The sequence below is a fragment of the Palaemon carinicauda genome, unplaced genomic scaffold (genome assembly GCF_036898095.1).
Source record: "Palaemon carinicauda isolate YSFRI2023 unplaced genomic scaffold, ASM3689809v2 scaffold187, whole genome shotgun sequence".
NCBI lineage: Eukaryota > Metazoa > Arthropoda > Malacostraca > Decapoda > Palaemonidae > Palaemon > Palaemon carinicauda.
The window spans coordinates 29,930-51,506 of NW_027169447.1; the positions used below are offsets into that span (position 1 = coordinate 29,930).

Sequence of the window (21,577 nt, forward strand, 5' to 3'; positions counted from 1 at the left end):
CTGCTACAGCTGTACTCTCTCGGGTCATTTACAACAAAGCATAATAATGAGAAAAACTGTCTTACGAGACTGATAAAACAGTTGCCCAGATATAATAAACATGTACCAGAATTAAAATATTCTAATACAAACATGAAAAAAAAAAAATTAAGGAAATAAAAGTTGAAGAAGTAGAGAGAGAGAGAGAGAGAGAGAGAGAGAGAGAGAGAGAGAGAGAGAGAGAGAGAGAGAGAGAGAGAGAGAGAGAGTGTGTAACAACCTCATGGTAAGTTTAAATTATGTCATAATTAATCATAATCATCAGTTCCTACACTAACCATTTTCCATGTCTTGAAGAGGTGGCGATACAAGGCACTTTATATCATAGTTCTTTGGGAACCATTGTACTAAGACTAATAGGAAAATATAATAAAAATATGAAAAACTGTAATGTTTAAGAAAGTATATTGTTTATTATGTAAAGTCAATCATACTGTACTTCACATATAAAGTTCATTATCCAAAAAAACTAAAATGTTATTTTTATTAATAAAATAAATTTTTGAATATACTTACCCGGTGATCATATAAGCTGTCAGCTCTGCTGCCCGACAGAAAAACCTAAGGACAAAATACGCCAGCGATCGGTATACAGGTGGGGGTGTACATCAACTGCGCCATCTGTCGAGCAGGTACTCAAGTACTCCATGTCAACACAGAACCAATTTTCTCCTCGGCCCACTGGGTCTCTATTGGGGAGGAAGGGAGGGTCCTTTAATATATGATCACCGGGTAAGTATATTCAAAAATTTATTTTATTAATAAAAATAACATTTTTCAATATTAAACTTAGCCGGTGATCATATAAGCTGATTCACACCCAGGGGGGTGGGTAGAGACCAGCATTACATGTTGACATTATTATGAGCTAAGTATTTTGTATTTCATTTTAGCAGTTATTCAAAATAACAAACATAAAATAAATAAGTACCTGGTAAGGAAGTCGACTTGAACAATTACTCTGCCTTTTTAAGTACGTCTTCCTTACTGAGCCTCGCGATCCTCATAGGATGCTGAGCGACTCCTAGGAGCTGAAGTATGAAGGGTTGCAACCCATACTAAAGGACCTCATCAAAACCTCTAATCTAGGCGCTTCTCAAGAAATGACTTTGACCACCCGCCAAATCAAGTAGGATGCGAAAGGCTTCTTAGCCTTCCGGACAACCCAAAAACAATAATAAAACATTTCAAGAGAAAGATTAAAAAAGGTTATGGAATTAGGGAATTGTAGTGGTTGAGCCCTCACCCACTACTGCACTCGTTGCTACGAATGGTCCCAGAGTGTAGCAGTTCTCGTAAAGAGACTGGACATTCTTAAGATAAAAAGACACGAACACTGATTTGCTTTTCCAATAGGTTGCGTCGATTATACTTTGCAGAGATCTATTTTGTTTAAAGGCCACGGAAGTTGCGACAGCTCTAACTTCGTGTGTCCTTACCTTCAGCAAAGCTTGGTCTTCCTCACTCAGATGGGAATGAGCTTCTCGTATTAACAGTCTGATAAAATAGGATAAAGCATTCTTTGACATAGGCAAAGATGGATTCTTAACTGAACACCATAAAGCTTCAGACGGGCCTCGTAAAGGTTTTTAAATAGAACTTAAGAGCTCTTACAGGACATAATACTCTTTCTAGTTCATTTCCAACCATACGATAAGTTTGGAATATCGAACGATATTGGTCAAGGCCGAGAAGGCAGCTCGTGTTTGGCTAGAAAACCAAGTTGTAGAACATGTAGCCGTTTCGGATGAGAATCCGATGTTCTTGCTGAAGGCATGAATCTCACTGACTCTTTTAGCTGTGGCTAAGCATATCAGGAAAAGAGTCTTAAAGGTGAGATCTTTCAGGGAGGCTGATTGTAGCGGTTCGAACCTGTCTGACATAAGGAATCTTAGTACCACGTCTAAATTCCAACCAGGTGTAACCAAACGACGCTCCTTCGTGGTCTCAAAAGACTTAAGGAGGTCCTGTAGATCTTTATTGTTGGAAAGATCTAAGCCTCTGTGACGGAAGACTGATGCCAACATGCTTCTGTAACCCTTGATAGTGGGAGCTGAAAGAGAGCGTTCTTTCCTCAGATATAAGAGAAAGTCAGCTATTTGAGTTACAGAGGTACTGGTCGAGGATACGGATACTGACTTGCACCAGTTTCGGAAGATTTCCCACTTCGATTGGTAGACTCTAAGGGTGGATGTTCTCCTTGCTCTAGCAATCGCTCTGGTTGCCTCCTTCGAAAAGCCTCTAGCTCTCGAGAGTCTTTCGATAGTCTGAAGGCGGTCAGACGAAGAGCGTGGAGGCCTTGGTGTACCTTCTTTACGCGTGGCTGACGTAGAAGGTCCACCCTTAGGGGAAGTGTTCTGGGAACGTCTACTAGCCATCGAAGTACCTCGGTGAGCCATTCTCTCGCGGGCCAGAGGGAAGCAACTAGCGTCAACCTTGTCCCTTCGTGAGAGGCGAACTTCTGCAGTACCTTGTTGACAATCTTGAACGGAGGGAATGCATATAGATCTAGATGTGACCAATCTAGTAGAAAGGCATCTATATGAACTGCTGCTGGGTCCGGGATTGGTGAGCAAAATATTGGGAGCCTCTTGGTCATCGAGGTTGCGAAGAGATCTATGGTTGGCTGGCCCCAGGTGGCCCAAAGTCTCTTGCATACATCCTTGTGGAGGGTCCATTCTGTTGGAATTATTTGTCCCTTCCGACTGAGACAATCTGCCATGACATTCAAGTTGCCTTGGATGAACCTCGTTACTAGTGAAATGTCTAGACCTTTTGACCAGGTGAGGAGGTCCCTTGCGATCTCGTACCATGTCAGAGAGTAGGTCCCTCCTTGCTTGGAGATGTACGCCAAAGCCGTGGTGTTGTCCGGGTTCACCTCCACCACTTTGCCTTGAAGGAGAGACCTGAAGCTTTTCCAGGTCAGACGTACTGCCAGTAGCTTCTTGCAGTTGAAATGCATTGTCCTTTGACTCGAGTTCCATAATCCCGAGCATTCCCTACCGTCTAATGTCGCACCCCAGCCTACGTCCGATGCGTCCGAGAAGAGAACGTGGTTGGGAGTCTGAACAGTCAGGGGAAGACCCTCTCTAAGGTTGATATAGTCATTTCACCAAGTCAGACCAGATTTTATCTTTCCGGAAACCGGGATCGAGACCGCTTCTAGCGTCTTGTCCTTTTTCCAGTGAAAAGCTAGATGGTATAGAAGAGGACGGAGGTGTAGTCTTCCTAGTGACACAAATTGATCCACGGATGACAGTGTCCCTACCAGACTCATCCACAGCCTGACTGGGCAGCGTTCCTTCTTCAGCATCTTCTGGATGGATAACAGGGCTGGGGGTTGATCGTCTTGTTCAGCAACGTCCTCATCAGAGGGTTTCTCATCCGAAACTGATGAGGAAACGGCAACGGAGTGGGCAACGTCTGACTCGCTGAATCCGGTCGCACTGGTGGATGCGTGACGGAGCCGGACGCAACATCATGGCACTGCTGCACAGTCTGTGAACTGTCAACAACCATGGGTGCGCGAGGAAGTACAGCGTCAACCCGAAACTGTCTAGACTGTCTGGGTTGTGCAGTCAACACCCTACCGGGTTGCTGAGGTTGACGCACTGCGTCACAAGTCACCTCTGCTGGTTGTTGAACGTCTTCCTAGTGACACACTGAACGTCAACAACCACCTCCGAGCGTCGCTTAACGTCAACGTGCGACTGGCAACCCACACTGGGTCGCATCGGTGGAGGAACCACCTCAACTGGCAGACGCGAGTAGGATACCTCAGCGTCAACAAGGCGCACAACCAACCGGTTGGAAGGTTGTTGGCCAGAAGGTTCTTCTCCGTATTTAAGTCCTCTATCAAGGACACAAGCTTGGACTGCATGTCTTGCAGCAAAGCCCATTTAGGGTCTACGGGAGCAGGTGTGACAACAGACGGGGTTAGCGACTGAGGCGGAACCATTTACCATCCCTGGAAGCCTTGTTATGTGTGACATAATAGTACAGCAAAACTTCAAAGGCTCGACAAAAGTTGAGAAGTTGACCTGTAAACAACTTGGAGCGTCTCCTGGCTAGGCGCCAGGGCGAGTCTACCAGAATTGAGAAGTCTATCTGGGCAGAGGCATGAACTCCCAAGCCGAGAACTTCTCTCGTGTCCTAACAGACTCTCGCTCTATAAGCCAGTTTAAAAGAAGGGAAATCAAAGGCTGTATCCCTAAAACTCCTCCTGGTGTAAAAACCAGTCGCCTAGCCAACGTAATGCTCTCTAGGAGAGCGAGAGAGCACTAGCTTAACAACAACGGCTTCGAAGTAGTTAGGCCTAGTGTAAGTTCTGACGTTAGGCGAACGAGGAGCAGCAGTTACAAGATCCGGACGAAGATCCTTAAAAAATCATGATGATTTAATTAAAGTCCATAGGAGGCTAAGCAGCTTAAGGCTCCTCTCCAAATGACAGAGTCCTCAAAGGAATATCAGTAGGAGGGAGAACAGCACTTTCTCATCTACAGGAACCTTGTCAGATAAAAGCTAGGTTATCTCAGTGAGGGTCTCACTGGTGCATTAGCAGCAGACCAGAAGGCAACGTTATGTAACTGCTTGACAGTCTGTGAACTGTCAAAAACTGAACTGTCAACCACAACAGGTGCGTGAGGACATACAGCACTGGTGCATTAGTAGCAGACCAGAAGGCAACGTCATGTAACTGCTTGACAGTCTGTGAGCTGGCAACAACCATAGCTGTGTGGGGAAGCAAAGCCTCTACTCCTGACTGACTAGTCTGCTGCGGGCGAGTAGCGGTAACCACAGTGGGTTGCGGAGGTAGACGCACAGCGTCAAAACAAAGCAACTTAACTCCACCCTCCTGTTGTTGTGGTAACTCGCGAACGTCAACGGAGGGTAGTGTGCGTCTGTGAACGTCAACGTGCGGCTGGCAGGGTACACTGCGCTGGTTGTAGGCTAACGGGTGCAGCGTCAACCTTCTCCGCACGATACTCCTGCATAAAAGATGCTAACTGTGTCTGCATAGACTGCAGCAAAGACCACTTAGGGTCTACAGCAGCAGGTGCGGCAACAGACGGTGTTACTGCCTGTTGCGGTACCACTTTGCCTCTCTTAGGAGGTGTGCAGTCATCGGAAGACTGCAGCGAGTCCGAACTGACCCAGTGGCTACACCTGGGCCGTTGGACTTGCGCGGAAGGGACCGACTTGCGCTTAATAATCTGCGAGACCTTGGTCCAAGGTTTCTTACGAGAAACCTCTTCCGCAGACGAGAAGTAAATGGGCTCTCTCGTCTTTGTGTGGGTGGGGCGATCTTGGGTAGATACGCCCGAAACCACGGAGGGAAAACGTCTGTTCGTTGATCAAGGCCTGACGAACCCATAAGTCGTTCGACATTACTTCTCCCCTGGGCTTGGGAGCTTGCAAGAGGTCCCGGACTAGGTGAACGACAGGCACGAACAGACGAACCCTCGGACGCAACACTGTAACACTTTGCGCATATCACTTTATCACTTCGATTTTCTGTTTTGCACTTATTTCACTGAAATCGAAACTTTTACTGATTTCTACCTGAAACACGCAATTCTACCCTTCATTAAAAGGTAGTAATTGCGAAAACAGTCGTATAATGCAGCTCATTAATACTAGCAAAAACAGAAAACATATATAAAGATAAAGAATTCAGTGGCTGGGAAAGAGACTAAACACTAGTTCAAATAAACTACGTTTACAATCTCTCACCGCACATAGCCTGGGGACAAGAATAAAACCCTAGAAACGTTTTACCTTCTTCCCCGTACAGCGACTAGGGAGGAGAGTAACACGAGAACAACGTTACCCGCTTGAACGGAACGTTTTTTCTCCTCTCTCTCCCTCCGTCTCTATCTCTCTCTCTCTTTCTCTCTTGATTTCGCACCTGAGAGAAGAGCCCAATTATATATCGTCAAAACATGTTATTTGGCTAAAGGAAAAAACTGAAAGGTTTTCCAAATAAAAAGTTCCTTTAATTTAGAATTTAAACCATTTAAGCTAAGAAAGAATGAACGAAACGTCAGAATCTATTTACTCTTACTGCAAAGTGAAACCGTGATACACTCTCTCTCTATCGTAACGATAGAGCGCATGTTGAACGTCCTGAACGTCAACAACTGCGTAGTCTAAAAAACTAAACGTTAGTTCATCTTTGAAAACAGTACGAGACTATCAAAGAAATTCTTTCATAAAACATTAAATTTAAAAAGTTTTAAATTCTTTAAAGGCTAAATACGATATAACGGGCTCAACGTTGATTAACTTCGGTTCCAAGTTAGGACCGCCTACTATCAGGATAGGTCGCATATAAACAAAACATAAAAATTTATTTTTATATGTTTATAATAAATGGAAAGTTAATCGAAGAGGCCTAATAAAGGCGGAGAGATATAAAATATATAGATCTATAACGTGTTAAGCAAAATTACTAAAAACCTAAACACACTTCCGTCTAAGGGAAGGGTCGGCCATTTAAAAGTGAAAGAGAGTCCATACTCTCTTTGTCACCATAATTAAATCTATCCAAAACGAGTTCAAGTTTTGAGATGAAGATAAAACCCCTGCATAGCGAAAGCTCAAAACTAGAATAGTGTACTTCACCAAATAGTTGTGAAAACAAATCCAGTTAGTAACAGCGTATTTAGTAGGTCTTGCCAGTGGCACGACAGAGAGAAAATTGGTTCTGTGTTGACATGGAGTACTTGAGTACCTGCTCGACAGATGGCGCAGTTGATGTACACCCCCACCTGTATAGCGATCGCTGGCGTATTTTGTCCTTAGGTTTTTCTGTCGGGCAGCAGAGCTGACAGCTTATATGATCACCGGCTAAGTTTAATATTGAAAAATGTATATTCATAATATAAATATGGTATATATTTCCTTTCCTTTCTTTATACTTCTCATCTTCCCATCCATGAATTATTAAATGACCATGAAAACTTAACTCACAATAGAAATTCACTTGAGTACTCAAAGAAATATTCTAATTCCTTAATAAAATGCCTTTGACACACAACGTCAACTCAAAGTCAATTTCACTTTTGATTCAAACTTGTGAATACCTGGTGACGTACTCTGGTAATCAATGCAACACCTAAAACATACTACATATATCTGGTTCATTGGCGAAAGGCATGGACTATGTAACAGCACCTCCATAGCAATAGTTGGAAGACCAAGGCCTTCATAGCCGAGGACTATGAAGCGTGAAGTATGAGATGATGAATGGAGTAGTATTGATTTAAAAGCTCAAGGTAGAGACCACTGGCGAAATCTAACTGAGGCCCTTTGCGTTAATAGGCGTAGGAGGAGATGATGATATTTTTGCACTAAACGAAAATAACCTACAGTACTATAATTTCTATGAGCTCATGTGGGTGATAAAGCTCAAAAATTAGTATTTACCCAACTAATGTAACCCCGTGGTGAGCTAGTGACTGAGTTTGGAAGACACCAAAACCACGTGGTTATTCAGAACATGATGTAAACGACCAGCTTTAGCTGATAGATCACCAACAATATGAAATTAAGAACATCTACGATATGAAAAACTATCTCCCAAATTAAGAAAACTTATTTTAGGGAGAGGAGGGATATGAGGATTCAAGACTACCTACTCTGTCTTCTGTTTAGCAGCAGAAGGATCTAAAGTAATTTGGGAATTCGACTCTATACGGGGAACTCAACTCTGTAATGCATAGTGAACACTCAGCGCCCTTACTGAAAGAACACTATGGGCGATTATGACCATTAGACCCCAATATGGAAGTCAGGTTAGTGTAAGCAGCCAGGCAGGCAAGTCAGACTTAAGGGCCATAAAAGAAGGCTCGCTAGCCTTCTGCGAATAACAAACGCAACATTTATTTGAAAATGAGTCCATAGATCTTGAAATGAGTATGAGGGGTATCTACATGATGATAAAGATACCATAACTTGATGTAAATAAAGTATAAAAAATCATAAATAAACTATATATTAGGAAATGGAATCTATCAAAACTACGTGGCTAGAAAATCTTCTAACTCTAATTCAAAATGAGAAAAGCAATATGTTGATTTGGAAGCGTCGTCTGCTGGGAAGTAAATAAAGTATAAAAAATCATAAATAGACTGTATATTAGGAAACGAAATCTATCAAAACTAAGTCACTAGGAAAATCTAATTCTAATTCAAAATTAAAAAAGCAATGTGTTGATTTAAAAGCATTGTCTGCTAGGAAATATAAACCTTGGGGTACATCAGAGAACTGATGAATTAAAAGCAGACACTAAAGACTACAGAACTACGTAAACACTAAATGCATCCTTGACAAATGTGCCAAATTCCGAGATTGAGAGTGCTTTTCACGATGCATAACTAATCATACTCAAGCCTTTCTACTAACTATAATCCATACACACACTTAAACATAACCAATGTGTGTTTTGGTTGATATCACTCTAGTTAAAAAGGAAATCAACTAAATAAAAACAAACAATTAATAGTATATAAATTGAAAGTTTTGTTGATAATTTAAGTTTTTCTGCCGTGCATACACCCAAGTCTGTGCATACGAGTTTTTTTATTAAAAACTAAATTTCAATAGTAAATTGTGTTGTGTCCCATACAGAGGCTTAGAGTAAAAGGGTCATCCCTGAATACACAATAAGCTTCACTGAATAAAGGATGTGAGAGAATGATTCAACTGAGTATATGGAAAATTAGGCTAAAATTTAAGTCACGATTATACCATTAAAATACCAGTTTGAAAAGTATGCAATTTAAAAAAATTTCATAAATAATCAGGAAAAACTATAATCTACAGAATACTATCAAACACTGTCTTAACCTATTCTCAACTTCAAATCATGTAAATCCTTCTGGTCTTTGAATCTGACCCTGTCAATAAGCAAGGTGTGATTTCAGACCCTATTTCTTTATCGTCATATAAACTCACACCTTGTTTCAAAGAAAACTTATAATTTCCTTTATTTTTTTTTGTTGTCCTTCAGAAATGTTCCAATGAAAGATGGCATCAACATGAGTTTAGTAGACGACATATAACACTAGTACAAAAAATGCAAATAAAATCAAATCTAACGTATAAAAATTATATTTTAATTATAAAATAAATTTTTGAATATACTTACCCGGTGAATATATAGCTGCAACTCTGTTGCTCGACAGACAAAAAACTGTACAAAAAAACTCGCCAGCGATCGCTATACAGGTTGCGGGTGTGCCCATCAGCGCCAGCTGTCGGCCAGATACCAAGCTCCATGTAAACAAAGACTCAATTTTATCCTCGTCCCACTGCGTCTCTATTGGGGAGGAAGGGAGGGTCATTTAATTTATATATTCACCGGGTAAGTATATTCAAAAATTTATTTTATAATTAAAATATCATTTTTAAATATTTAACTTAGCCGGTGAATATATAGCTGATTCACACCCAGGATGGTGGGTAGAGACCAGTAAAATATGTTTACATTTTATGAGCTAAGAGTTTTTATTTCATTTTAGAAGTTATCAAAATAACAAAAACAAAATAAATAGGTACCTGGTAAGGAAGTCGACTTGTACGATTACTCTGCCTTATAAGTACGTCTTCCTTACGGAGCCTCGCGATCCTCTTAGGATGCTGATAGACCCCTAGGAGCTGAAGTATCAAGGGCTGCAACCCATACAACAGGACCTCATCAAAACCCCTAATCTGGGCGCTCTCAAGAAATGACTTTGACCACCCGCCAAATCAACCAGGATGCGAAAGGCTTCTTAGCCTTCCGGACAACCCATAAAAACAACATTAAAAACATTTCAAGAGACAGATTAAAAGGATATGGAATTAGGGAATTGTAGTGGTTGAGCCCTCACCCACTACTGCACTCGCTGCTACGAATGGTCCCAGTGTGTAGCAGTTCTTGTAAAGAGACTGGACATCCTTTAGATAAAAAGACGCGAACACTGACTTGCTTCTCCAATAGGTTGCGTCCATTATACTTCGCAGAGATCTATTTTGCTTACAGGCCACGGAAGTTGCTACAGCTCTAACTTCGTGCGTCTTCACCTTAAGCAAAGCTTGGTCTTCCTCACTCAGATGGGAATGAGCTTCTCGTATTAACAGTCTGATAAAATAGGATAAAGCATTCTTTGACATAGGCAAAGATGGTTTCTTAACTGAACACCATAAAGCTTCAGATTGGCCTCGTAAAGGTTTGGTACGCTTTAAATAAAACTTAAGAGCTCTAACAGGGCATAAGACTCTTTCTAGTTCATTGCCTACGTTCTCCGATAAGCTGAGAATATCGAAAGATTTAGGCCAAGGCCGAGAAGGCAGCTCATTTTTGGCTAGAAAACCAAGTTGCAGCGAACAGGTGGCTTTTTCTGACGAAAATCCGATGTTCTTGTTGAAGGCATGAATCTCACTGACTCTTTTAGCCGAGGCTAAGCATACCAGGAAAAGTGTCTTTAGAATGAGATCTTTCAGGGAGGCTGATTGTAACGGCTCAAACCTGTCTGACATGAGGAATCTTAGCACCACGTCTAAATTCCATCCAGGGGTAGCCAAACGACGCTCCTTGGTGGTCTCAAAAGACTTAAGGAGGTCTTGAAGATCTTTACTGTTGGAAAGATCTAAGCCTCTATGCCGGAAGACTGATGCCAACATGCTTCTGTAGCCCTTGATAGTGGGAGCTGAAAGGGATCGTCCTTTTCTCAGGTATAAGAGAAAATCAGCTATTTGAGCTACAGAGGTACTGGTCGAGGATACAGAAACTGACTTGCACCAGTCTCGGAAGACTTCCCACTTCGACTGGTAGACTCTAATGGTGGACGCTCTCCTTGCTCTAGCAATCGCACTGGCTGCCTCCTTCGAAAAGCCTCTAGCTCTCGAGAGTCTTTCGATAGTCTGAAGACAGTCAGACGAAGAGCGAGGAGGCTTTGGTGTACCTTCTTTACGTGAGGCTGACGTAGAAGGTCCACCCTTAGAGGAAGACTTCTGGGAACGTCTACTAGCCATCGAAGTACCTCGGTGAACCATTCTCTCGCGGGCCAGAGGGGAGCAACTAACGTCAACCTTGTCCCTTCGTGAGAGGCGAACTTCTGCAGTACCTTGTTGACAATCTTGAACGGTGGGAATGCGTAGAGATCCAGATGTGACCAATCTAGGAGGAAGGCATCTACTGTATATGTATTGCTGCTGGGTCCGGGACTGGGGAGCAATAGATTGGAAGCCTCTTGGTCAGCGAGGTTGCAAAGAGATCTATGGTTGGTTGGCCCCAAGTGGCCCAAAGTCTCTTGCACACATCCTTGTGGAGGGTCCATTCTGTTGGAATTACTTGCCCTTTCCGACTGAGACAATCTGCTATGACATTCAAGTTGCCTTGGATGAACCTCGTTACTAGGGAGATGTCTTGACCTTTTGACCAGATGAGCAGGTCCCTTGCGATCTCGTACAACGTCAGTGAGTGGGTACCTCCTTGTTTGGAGATGTACGCCAAGGCCGTGGTGTTGTCCGAGTTTACTTCCACCACTTTGCCTCGAAGGAGATACTCGAAGCTTTTCAAGGCCAGATGAACTGCCAACAGCTCCTTGCAGTCGATATGCATGCTCCTCTGACTCGAGTTCCACAGACCTGAGCATTCCCGACCGTCCAGTGTCGCGCCCCAGCCCAAGTCCGATGCGTCCGAGAAGAGAACGTGGTGGGGAGTCTGAACAGCCAGGGGAAGACCCTCTCTTAGGTTGATATTGTCCTTCCACCAAGTCAGACAAGACTTTATCTTTCCGGAAATCGGGATCGAGACCGCTTCTAGCGTCTTGTCCTTTTTCCAGTGAAAAGCCAGATGGTATTGAAGAGGACGGAGGTGTAGTCTTCCTAGTGATACAAACTGTTCCAGGGATGACAGCGTCCCCACCAGACTCATCCACAGCCTGACTGAGCAGCGTTCCTTCTTCAGCATCTTCTGGATGGATAGCAGGGCTTGATCTATTCTGGGGGCTGATCGTCTTGTTGTTCAGCAACGTCCTCATCAGATAGTTCCTCATCCGAAAACTGATGAGGAAACGGCAACGGAGTGGGCAACGTCTGGCTCGCTGAGTCCGGTCGCACTGGTGCATGCGTGACGGAGCCGGACGCAACGTCATGGAACTGCTGCCCAGTCTGTGAAATGTCAACAACCATGGGTGCGCGAGGAAGCACAGCGTCCACCCGAGACTGTCTAGACCGTCTGGGTTGTGCAGTCAACACTATACCAGGTTGCTGAGGTTGACGCACCGCGTCACAACAAGTCACCTCTGCTGGTTGTTGAACGTCCTGAACGTCAACAACCACCTCCGAGCGTCGCTTAACGTCAACGTGCGGCTGGCAACCCACACTGGGTCGCATCGGTGGAGGAACCACCTCAACTGGTAGACGCGAGAAGGTTACCTCAGCGTCAACAGGACGCACAACCGACCGGTGGGAAGGTTGTTGGCCAGAAGGTTCGGCAGCAACCTTCTCCGCATTAAAGTCCTCTATCAAGGACGCAAGCTTGGACTGCATGTCTTGCAGCAAAGCCCATTTAGGGTCTACGGGAGCAGGTGCGGCAACAGACGGGGTTAGCGACTGAGGCGGTACCGCTTTCCATCCCTGAAAGCCTTGTTTATGCATGACATAATTGTACAGCAAAACTTCAAAGGCTCGAAAACAGCTGTGAAGTTGACCTGTAAAAAACTTGGAGCGTCTCCTGGCCAGGCGCCAGGGAGAGTCTACGAGATTTGAGAAGTCTATCTGGGCAGAGGCATGAACTCCCAAGCCGAGAACTTCTGTCGTGTCATATCAGACTCTCGCTCTATAAACCAGTTTAAAAGAAGGGAAAGCAAAGGCTGTATCCCCCAAACTCCTCCTGGTGATAAACCAGTCGCCTAGCAAACGTAAAGCTCTCTAGGAGAGCGAAAGAGCACTAGCTTATAAACAACGGCTTCGAAGTAGCTAGGCCTAGTGTAAGCTCTGACGTCTAGGCGAACGAGGAGCAGCAGTTACAAAAAGATCCGGACAAAGATCCTTAAAAAAATCATCATGATTTAATTAAAGTCCATAGAGGGCTAAGCAGCTTTAGGCTCCTCTCCGTCTGACAGAGTCCTCAAGGGAATATCAGTAGGAGGGGGAAGAGCAACTTCCACATCTACAGGAACCTTGTCCGATAAAAGCTGAGTCTCAAGCAAGGGAGAGACCTACCGTGGTGGCAATGCTTTACAAGCAGAGTCCACACGCACTGGTGCATTAGTAGCGGACCAGGACGCAACGTCATGTAACTGCTTGACAGTCTGTGAACTGTCAACAATTGAACTGTCAACAACAACAGGTGCGTGAGGACGCACAGCGTCCACTCGAGACTTCTTTGACTGCCTAGACTGAGCAGTCAAAACAACTCTAGAATGCGGAGGTTGACGCACAGCGTCAAAACAAGTCAACTCCGATTGTTAGCGAACATCCTCAACGTCAACAGGAGCATCAAGTGGCCTAACGTCCAAATGTGGCTGAAAATCCACAAGAGACCGCATCGAGTGTGGTTCTAAACAACCTGACTGACGTGACTTAGCTACGCCAACGTCAACAGGAAGCACAAAGGAACGTTAGGTTGGCTGAAAGCCAGGATCTCGATGAGATAAACGGCTAGACTCAACGGACTAATCGGCAGAATAGTCTTCCATAAGGGAGGCAAGCATATTCTGCATGTCTTGCCGTACAACCCATTAAGGATCAACGGAAATGGTTGTGGTAAGAGACGAGGGTAACGTCTGTGACCGCAACACTTTGCCAACAAAAAAGACTCTCGGAGTCTGTGTTACGCTTTTGTTAGGCGGCGAGCAGTTTTCCGAGACTGCATAGGGTCAGAGCTGTCCTAATGGCTGCAAGCAGGACGCTGGACCTGTCCTGAAAGGACTGACTTTCGCTTAAGGGCTTCGAAACCTTATTACAGGTTTCTTATGCGAAAAGCCTTCGGATGACGAGGAGAAAAAACGTCTCTCTCGCCTTATGGTAGGGGAGATCTTGGTAAGATACACCCGATACCATAGAGGGAAACGTCTGTTCGTTGATCAAGGCCTCTCGAACCCATAAGTTGTTCGACATTACTTCTCCCCTGGGTTTGGGAGCTTGCAAGAGATCCCGGACTAGGTGAACGACAGGCACGAACAGACGAACCCTCGGACGCAACACTGTAACACTTAGTCGCAATATCACTTTATCACTTCGATTTTCTGTTTTGCACTTATTTCACTGAAATCGAAACTTTTACTGATTTCTACCTGAAGCATGCAATTCTACCCTCATCAAAAGGTAGTAATTGCGAAATCAGTCGTATAATACCAGCAAAAAACAGAAAACATATTTTAAGATAAAAAATTCAGTGGCTGGGGAAGAGACTAAACACTAGTTCCTTCAAAACTACGTTTTCAATCTCTAACCGCACATAGCCTGGGGACGAGAATAAAAACTAAAAACGTTTTATCCTTTCTCCCCGTACCGAGACTAGGGACGAGAGTAACTCGAGAACAACGTTACCCGCTTGAACGGAACGTTTTCTCTCCTCTCTCTCCCTCCGTCTCTATCTCTCTCTCTCTTTCTCTCTTGATTTCGCACCTAAGAGAAGAGCCCAATTACATTTCGTCAAAAAAACATGTTATTTGACCAAAGGAAAAAACTGAAAGGTTTTTCAATTAAAAAGTTCCTTTAAAATAGAATTTAAAACATTTAAGCTTTGAAAGAATGAACAAAACGTCAGAATCGATTTACTCTTTCTGCAAAGTGAAACCGTGATACTCTCTCTCTCTCTATCGTAACGATAGAGCGCAAACTGCGTAGTATAAATAAACTAAACGTTAGTTCATCTTTGAAAATAGTACGAAGACTATTCAAAGAAATTCTTTCATAAAATATTTATTTAAAAGGTTTTAAATCATTAGCTCTTTAAAAGCTATTTACGATTGCAAAGGGCTCAACGTTGTTTAACTTCGGTTTCCAATATAGGACCGCCTACTCTCAGGAAAGGTCGCATATAAACAAAACATTAAAATTTATTTTTTATGTTTATTATAAATGGAAAGTTAATCGAAGAGGCCTAATAAAGGCGGAGAGATATATAAAGGAAAATCTATAATTAATTTATAACGTGATAAGATAATTACTAAAAGCCTAAACACACTTCCGTCTAAGGGAAGGGTCGGCCATTTAAGAGTCAAAGAAAGTCCATGCTCTCTTTGTCACCAAAAATTAAATCTATCCAAAACGAGTTCAAGATTTAAGATGAAGAAAAAACACCTGCACTGCGAAAGCTCAAACCAGAATATAGTACTTCACCAAAGATGATGGGAAAAACTCCAGGTTTCAACAGCAAGTAAAGTACGTCTTGTCGACACGTCGACAGAGAGAAAATTGAGTCTTTGTTTACATGGAGCTTGGTATCTGGCCGACAGCTGGCGCTGATGGGCACACCCGCAACCTGTATAGCGATCGCTGGCGAGTTTTTTTGTACAGTTTTTTTGTCTGTCGAGCAACAGAGTTGCAGCTATATATTCACCGGCTAAGTTAAATATTTAAAAATGTGCTTGCCAAATGGATATAAACTTACCCCTTTTAAAATCATACATATAAAAATCTAAACCTTTAATAAATTCTAGAAAGTGATGTGATTTTGATATATTCCACACTTGTATGCCAAGACCCAGAATCATAAATTCTTTATATGAACTAACGTTCTAAAAGTTAAACCCACTAGATATTGACATGGATGAAAAACAAGGTTATTTTTAAATTGTTTTGATAAAATGCCAACCCATTAAAAACCGACATAGATAAAAGGTAAACCTACTTCCCATCCCAGTACAGGAGATACAAAACGTCTTTAAACAGAAGAGTAAAAATCTAATAAAATCAAATATGGAAGCAATCTTTCTCCATTAAAATTAAAAAACAGCTCTCTCCGCAGAAAATGATGATCCGGCAAACAAAATGAAAAGAGTAAGCCATGAAAGCAATATAACAAAAAGATCGACAAGAGGCTTGAGGAATGCAAGAATCAAGTAAACGAACTGCAAAGGAGTAGGTCTCACTCGCGGACCCACCCTCACCTTACAACTGAGCGTATGGCAAAGGTCCCTCGTAAACTGAGACAATTCAACGTCCTGGGGAGGAAGCATGCGGTAAAACAGTAAAAAGTATTGGGGGATATACAAAGCAAAGAAATTATTAAAATATGGTTAACCCTTTCACCCCCTAAGGACGTACCGGTACGTTCTTGCAAAACACTGTTAATTACATTTTTTTACATATTTTTGATAATTTTATGAGAAACATCAGGCATTTTCCAAAAGAATGAGACCAACCTGACCTCTCTATGACAAAAATTAAGCCTGTTAGAGCAATTTAAAAAAAATATATAGCAAAATGTGCTCGAAATTTAACCTTATGGTGGGGGTAAACGGGTTAAAAATGGTTACTCTCTAAGGGTCGGATTCAACGGTACTCTAAACTGATTGTAATATACAACATTAGCATACAAATAGCATTATAAAGGATAAGGTAGCTAGTAGAACTATAGTCTATTTCTTTAAGCGAGGCATATTTGCACGGACTCGCAGCGGTGCCCTTTTAGCTCGGGAAAGTTTCCTGGTCGCTGATTGGTTAGAATTATCTTGTCCAACCAATCAGCGATCAGGAAACTTTTCCGAGCTAAATGGGCACCGCTGCGAGTCGGTGCAAATATGACTCGATAAAAGAAATGGACTATAGTAGAAAAACTGTATTTTTTCGTACTAAAGTGGCATATCCTCGAACTCGCTATATACAATCAAAATATCCTTACAAGAAATACTTTGTAGATACAGTATTTATCATTAAAAAAATCACTAGTTGGGAGTCTATACTAAGGAAATTCACATCGACATTAGATCAAACTAAAAAGGGGAAATAAATTAGCTTGATATACCAACCAAAAGACTAAATTTCTCAAGGAACTCGATGTCTCACATGTAACAGGATAGCGAATTATCTCTCAAACAAATCCAGATGGGATACAATCTAATAAAGCAGCCAGAATATCAATGACTTCGGGTTCATATTAATAGTTACCGGTACCTCATTTCAGCATCTCAAATTTCAAAATTCCACTTTTTTCTTCTTGTTATACTTATAGAATCTGTAATATACTTAAGAAATAAGTAGCCTCACTGCATTGTTCCTTACAACTGTTCACATAAAATGAGTCGCTATCTGCATAACTTTTTCTTTCACACCGTTATCCCTACATTGAAGGGTCGGTTGCCTGATGCACTCTTTCCAATGCTTTCCATCAAAGGCATCCTCTTCCACCAAACCTCTTCTCTCCATATCATCCTCCAACTTAGCTCACCATTTAATTCTCTGTCTACCTCTAGAGGTTCTTCCCCTAACAGGTTTCTCCTAAGCCATCCTCACTCCTTCCACACCATCCATCCTAAACACGTGCCCACACCATCTGAATCGTGACACTCTTCTTAAATCTGTAATCTTTACTATGCCATTCTTCTTATTTCATCATTTACGAATCTTTCAAGCAATGATATTCCTATCATCCACCTCAGCATTCTCATCTGTTCTCTCACGCATTGCTTCCTCTTTTCGTCTTAGAGCCCATGTTTCCGATCGATACATTAACACTGGTCTTATCACAAAACAGACAAGATAAATCTATTACCCTATGCAGAACTACTTCAGATACTTCCTTTTTTACTTTTGACAGTTACCCTGCAATGCCAGATTTCACAGGACAATGTAATCAAGAGAGAAAATTAAATATAAACAGGAAAATAATCAAAACAGAAGCAGTTACGAAATAAGCTGAAAGACAATAAGGTAACCTTACATGGTACCTTTAAGTAGTATTATAGCCTCTTTTTAAGTTTAGAATCAACATCAAAACAATAAATGAGAAATACCAGAAACAGAAATAAATCGGGTTGCAAAACTATGAAACAAAGTGTCAGTGATGAGGGTTTCAACTGAGCTAAATAGTGAGTTAAGCCTTTTCCTGATGGGTTACATTCAAGCTCCCAAGGCAATAGTTTTTCACCTCTTCACAACCCCTGGTGTAATCAGATGAGCCCAAATCCCTTCTATATTAATTCCCGGATCTTACTGTAGGCAAAAATGTTATTTTCATTAGTAAAATAAATTTTTGAATATACTTACCCCGTGATCATATAGCTGTCAGCTCTGCTGCCCGACAGAAAAACCTAAGGACAAAATACGCCAGCGATCGCTATACAGGTGGGGGTGTACATAAACAGCGCCATCTGTCGAGCAGGTACTCAAGTACTCCATGTCAACACAGAACCAATTTTCTCCTCGGCCCACTGGGTCTCTATTGGGGAGGAAGGGAGGGTCCTTTAATCTATGATCACCGGGTAAGTATATTCAAAAATTTATTTTACTAATGAAAATAAAATTTTTCAATATTAAACTTAGCCGGTGATCATATAGCTGATTCACACCCAGGGGGGTGGGTAGAGACCAGCATAATATGTTAACATTAAGAGCTAAGTATTTTGTATTTCATTTTAGCAGTTATTCAAAATAACAAACATAAAATTAATAAGTACCTGGTAAGGAAGTCGACTTGAACAATTACTCTGCCTTTTTAAGTACGTCTTCCTTACTGAGCCTCGCGATCCTCATAGGATGCTGAGCGACTCCTAGGAGCTGAAGTATGAAGGGTTGCAACCCATACTAAAGGACCTCATCAAAACCTCTAATCTAGGCGCTTCTCAAGAAATGACTTTGACCACCCGCCAAATCAAGTAGGATGCGAAAGGCTTCTTAGCCTTCCGGACAACCCAAAAACAATAATAAAACATTTCAAGAGAAAGATTAAAAAAGGTTATGGAATTAGGGAATTGTAGTGGTTGAGCCCTCACCCACTACTGCACTCGTTGCTACGAATGGTCCCAGAGTGTAGCAGTTCTCGTAAAGAGACTGGACATTCTTAAGATAAAAAGACGCGAACACTGATTTGCTTTTCCAATAGGTTGCGTCGAATATACTTTGCAGAGATCTATTTTGTTTAAAGGCCACGGAAGTTGCGACAGCTCTAACTTCGTGTGTCCTTACCTTCAGCAAAGCTTGGTCTTCCTCATTCAGATGGGAATGAGCTTCTCGTATTAACAGTCTGATAAAATAGGATAAAGCATTCTTTGACATAGGCAAAGATGGATTCTTAACTGAACACCATAAAGCTTCAGACGGGCCTCGTAAAGGTTTTTAAATAGAACTTAAGAGCTCTTACAGGACATAAGACTCTTCCTAGTTCATTTCCAACCATACGATAAGTTTGGAATATCGAACGATATTGGTCAAGGCCGAGAAGGCAGCTCGTGTTTGGCTAGAAAACCAAGTTGTAGAACATGTAGCCGTTTCGGATGAGAATCCGATGTTCTTGCTGAAGGCATGAATCTCACTGACTCTTTTAGCTGTGGCTAAGCATATCAGGAAAAGAGTCTTAAAGGTGAGATCTTTCAGGGAGGCTGATTGTAGCGGTTCGAACCTGTCTGACATAAGGAATCTTAGTACCACGTCTAAATTCCAACCAGGTGTAACCAAACGACGCTCCTTCGTGGTCTCAAAAGACTTAAGGAGGTCCTGTAGATCTTTATTGTTGGAAAGATCTAAGCCTCTGTGACGGAAGACTGATGTCAACATGCTTCTGTAACCCTTGATAGTGGGAGCTGAAAGAGATCGTTCTTTCCTCAGATATAAGAGAAAGTCAGCTATTTGAGTTACAGAGGTACTGGTCGAGGATACGGATACTGACTTGCACCAGTTTCGGAAGATTTCCCACTTCGATTGGTAGACTCTAAGGGTGGATGTTCTCCTTGCTCTAGCAATCGCTCTGGTTGCCTCCTTCGAAAAGCCTCTAGCTCTCGAGAGTCTTTCGATAGTCTGAAGGCAGTCAGACGAAGAGCGTGGAGGCCTTGGTGTACCTTCTTTACGCGTGGCTGACGTAGAAGGTCCACCCTTAGGGGAAGTGTTCTGGGAACGTCTACTAGCCATCGAAGTACCTCGTTGAGCCATTCTCTCGCGGGCCAGAGGGAAGCAACTAGCGTCAACCTTGTCCCTTCGTGAGAGGCGAACTTCTGCAGTACCTTGTTGACAATCTTGAACGGAGGGAATGCATATAGATCTAGATGTGACCAATCTAGTAGAAAGGCATCTATATGAACTGCTGCTGGGTCCGGGATTGGTGAGCAAAATATTGGGAGCCTCTTGGTCATCGAGGTTGCGAAGAGATCTATGGTTGGCTGGCCCCAGGTGGCCCAAAGTCTCTTGCATACATCCTTGTGGAGGGTCCATTCTGTTGGAATTATTTGTCCCTTCCAACTGAGACAATCTGCCATGACATTCAAGTTGCCTTGGATGAACCTCGTTACTAGTGAAATGTCTAGACCTTTTGACCAGGTGAGGAGGTCCCTTGCGATCTCGTACCATGTCAGAGAGTAGGTCCCTCCTTGCTTGGAGATGTACGCCAAAGCCGTGGTGTTGTCCGAGTTCACCTCCACCACTTTGCCTTGAAGGAGAGACCTGAAGCTTTTCCAGGTCAGACGTACTGCCAGTAGCTTCTTGCAGTTGAAATGCATTATCCTTTGACTCGAGTTCCATAATCCCGAGCATTCCCTACCGTCTAATGTCGCACCCCAGCCTACGTCCGATGCGTCCGAGAAGAGAACGTGGTTGGGAGTCTGAACAGTCAGGGGAAGACCCTCTCTAAGGTTGATATAGTCCTTTCACCAAGTCAGACCAGACTTTATCTTTCCGGAAACCGGGATCGAGACCGCTTCTAGCGTCTTGTCCTTTTTCCAGTGAAAAGCTAGATGGTATAGAAGAGGACGGAGGTGTAGTCTTCCTAGTGACACAAATTGATCCACGGATGACAGTGTCCCTACCAGACTCATCCACAGCCTGACTGGGCAGCGTTCCTTCTTCAGCATCTTCTGGATGGATAGCAGGATTGGGGGTTGATCGTCTTGTTCAGCAACATCCTCATCAGAGGGTTCCTCATCTGAAACTGATGAGGAAACGGCAACGGAGTGGGCAACGTCTGACTCGCTGAATCCGGTCGCACTGGTGGATGCGTGACGGAGCCGGACGCAATATCATGGCACTGCTGCACAGTCTGTGAACTGTCAACAACCATGGGTGCGCGAGGAAGTACAGCGTCAACCCGAAACTGTCTAGACTGTCTGGGTTGTGCAGTCAACACCCTACCGGGTTGCTGAGGTTGACGCACTGCGTCACAACAAGTCACCTCTGCTGGTTGTTGAATGTCTTCCTAGTGACACACTGAACGTCAACAACCACCTCCGAGCGTCGCTTAACGTCAACGTGCGACTGGCAACCCACGCTGGGTCGCATCGGTGGAGGAACCACCTCAACTGGCAGACGCGAGTAGGATACCTCAGCGTCCAGGGCGCACAACCAACCGGTAGGAAGGTTGTTGGCCAGAAGGTTCTTCTCTGTATTTAAGTCC

The 21,577-nt window shown here is 43.0% G+C and overlaps 1 protein-coding gene across 1 annotated transcript in view; it reads right to left on the bottom strand.

The window, feature by feature from the left end:
- LOC137635869 (dnaJ homolog subfamily C member 13-like) overlaps window positions 1–21,577 on the bottom strand; it is a 113,449-nt gene that overhangs the window by 19,640 nt on the left and 72,232 nt on the right. The window lies entirely within an intron of this gene.